Below are 3,630 nucleotides of genomic sequence, written 5' to 3'. Positions count from 1 at the left end.
ACTCGTTAAAATTTTCATTTAAATTTCAATTGAGCGCTTGCATTTTCTTTACCGTTCTCCTTTCTATATTTTGCCTGCAGTTTTGATGCTGTGACCAGTTTTTTTTTCGTTTGGCTTTGAATTTGTGCTTTTGCATTGAGTCCCACAGTCAGTCCGCCTGCAACACACCACCCCTGTCACAGTGAGTGAAGTGTCAGTCCTGGCTGGGATCTGTCAGGGCTACAAAGCAAGCTAACCCTGCCACTCCTGAAATCACTGCTCATTTAGAGCGTTTGTCAGTGATAACCCGCGGGCACATCCGAGGGCAGTTACACAATTAGTTAAACTTCACATTTCTGCCGAACAGAAGTGGGTTTCCGATGCAACGGCGCAAACGTTGCCGAGGAGGAGTCAGGAGTTTCCGAGAAGCAGCCTCGCACCAATTTCAATCGATACCCGATGCGGGAGAACTCCAGCCTGGCGCAAAGGTGCATTTGAAAAGGTGCCTCAGAATTTCCTGCGAAATTTGGGGGCAAAAATATCTACACATAAACCCAAGCATTAAGACGCTTTTATGGCTGATCTCAGTGCAACTTGAAATAACGCGTGGAGTGCAACTCCAGCCTGATTTCAAGCTACATTTACATAAGTACCTGGATAGTGCATGAAGGTGTTTCCAAGTGTTTTCTGAATTTAGTATAGGGTTGTTTTTAATGCGCTGATATTTTCCTCATTTCTGACATTGCAAAGAGCTTGTCCAGAAATGGCGCTCTGGACACATGTTCCAGGTGTGGCCGGGCAGAGTGAGTGCAGGTAACATTGTTGGATATCGCACTTCGCAGTTAGTGATCTCTGGCAGTTACCTGGCATATAGTGGCTGCTATATCGAAAAGCTTACTTTTGACTCGTCCAACGTTACAGAGAGAAAAAAAAAATGATTCTCCCCCTCCAAAATGAGCTGAAGGAATCTAGACACAAATGTCTCTAGTCACCAATTTCCCGCAATCTGCAGGAAGACAGAGTGCCGCTCGCAATCTATTGAGACTAATATACGCAGTGATCCATTGTAATGAGGGTTGTTTAGACAATGGTCAGCGGAGTTCTGAGAATCAACGTTTGCAAGTGTATCCGTGCCATCAAAAATGGATTTATAAATCTTTCATTAAAGGCTATGAACTTACATTAAAGGCGCCAACCTTTTTGTTGTAACTGCGACAGATTAGGAAAAAAGTTTGTTTCACTAGGAATCTTCATTGTTTATTTTTGGATACCAATAGCTCATTAAAAGTGCAGTTTGCATGTTAATAATATGACAGTTGAGCTCAAAATCCCATAATTCGTATTTCGCCGGAGCCATTAACATTGCGAGGCTATATGACCTTGATGAATACATTTAAAAAAAACCCATCACTGGCCGTGTGATGTAACCAATCCAGGACAATGCATTGTTGCTTGAAAACGCCCTAGCAATTAAAAAAAAACTAAAAATACTTAAAGTCACTCTCGTACACATTAAAATATTGCATTATTAGCATTATAACCAGGATTTGGGAGAGGGGCTTTTGCATTATGGTTCTCAGCTCTGTACTAAGATCACCGATTTAATCTATGTTTAAAGTTGCAGATTATCCCTCAGTGGCGTTCTCTTCTTTATACCAAAGTGTCAAATGACGCTCCAGTATTCACCTGGTGATTTGTTAAGTGTTATCTCTGGTATTATCAGCATCACCATTCCAGGATATTACAATTTTTGGTATTTTTAAAACCTGGTTTACACCTCCAGTCAATACAATATTTAAAATGCCCAGGTGAATCAATACTCCATATAGAAGAATTTTTGGATTGTAAATACAGAATTAGAGATGCAAGAATAACATTAATAAGTCTCAAACAAGATTAGAGATTGAGGGAGCTGCAGATATATGGACTGGACTCCGAGACAGAACAACTATTATTCAGTGATTAACATCTGAAAATACTGATTATCTGGTTAGGAATGAGACTGTGGTGGTCTTGCGGGGCAGTGGGTAGCGCCCCTGCCTCTGAACCAGAAGCTCTGGCTCCTAGGCCCACTCCTGGTCCTGATGATCATGGGAAATGCATCCATAACATGGGCAAACAGGTCGATTACCAGCTTCCAATATGCCAGGTGGCAAGAGTGGGTCAGATTGCTGGTCAGCCATGCGACATGCAGAATGGCGTCCTTCTGGCTTCTGGCAGCAAACACAAACATGAGCGTTTGACTCATGCAGCTCCCAGTGTGGGAAGTCTTCAAAGTAAAACAGGACTGAGCATTATCAGGACTAATAAAGAGAGAAATAATGGAATGTTGTGTGGAATGTGATGATTCCCGAACTGCTGAGACAATGGAACCCATTATGTTAAAGAAAGAAAGGGAGATGACAATGTGGGGTATAGGATTTGATGGACATTCTGGAGTTTTGCTTTATTTAGACCTTGGGTGTCAGCAAGGAGAAAATATACGAAACCTTTCCAGCAGAAATTAACTGGGCTTGGCGGAGCTCATCATAGAAAGTTTATGTATGATTCACACAAAGGCAAGTTTAATGGGCTGAATTCTTTATCATCAATCATCAGCTCGACATTGTGCTGTACCATATTTAAGCATGAATTCCAAAAGTATTTCTGTGAAATTCTTTGCCCTAGTATTTTAATGGAGTTGTCAACCATTTGTTTAAACAAATTGGTTTAGTGGTAGCACTCTCACCTCCATTACAGAAGGTCCTGGGTTCAAACATGCCTCTAAAGACTTGAGCCCATAATTTCAGCTGACATTTCAGTGCAGCACTAATGAGTGTTGGATGTTTGGATCTTAATGTGTTTAATTTGGCTGTTTTTCTTTCCCTAAATTACAACATTACACTTCAAAATAAACTTCATTAACGTGGCAAAAACAAAATGCTGCAGATGCTGGAGATTAATGATAAAAACAGAAATTGTTGGGAACATACAGCACATTAGGCAGCACCTGTGCTGATGGAAACAATTGCTGATATGCCATACAACAGCAACATTACAACTTGACAGTAAAGTATTGATCGTACTACCAAACACACTGAAGCTAAGCAAGTAGTTTCTTATCTCTTGAGCTTTTCAGCTGTGTATAGTATAGCTCTAACCAGCTCCAAAGCTATGTTTTAAAAATGCCCATGCAATTTATTGGGCTTCCTGTGAAATTCAGTATGTAAATCTGAGAGATACTTCAGATTAAAAATTAGCTGCCCAGGCAGTAGTGCTCTACAAGTGCATGGAATGAATTGCCTTGGTTCTATAGTGCTTTTGACTTTGAGAATTTCTGAAGGCTTAATTTGGGAACTTAAAATAGTGTCAATGAGGATTTCATCAGCTGGTGATATTTTCATTTGATTACTTTCAATGTTCCTGAAGTTTTGATTGATTGGACAATGTAAAGATGTTGGCCTGGGAAAGACCACAGTTAAACTCTAATATACTGCCTCAGATAGAAAACTAAAAGATTTTCTTTGGCAGAACAAGATCACTTTATAACTTCATATGTTATATGATGGCCATTTTCCTAGCAACTTTTCTTATTCTTCATTTCAAAACATAACATGTAATATTTATAATTCAATGAGTCTTTTAGGCAGCTCTGAACAGCTAACTTCAACT

This window comes from Cetorhinus maximus, chromosome 18 (genome assembly GCF_964194155.1).
Source record: "Cetorhinus maximus chromosome 18, sCetMax3.hap1.1, whole genome shotgun sequence".
Taxonomy (NCBI): Eukaryota; Metazoa; Chordata; class Chondrichthyes; order Lamniformes; family Cetorhinidae; genus Cetorhinus; species Cetorhinus maximus.
The sequence above is the reverse complement of the archived record's forward strand: the minus strand, read 5'-3'. Positions refer to the sequence as shown.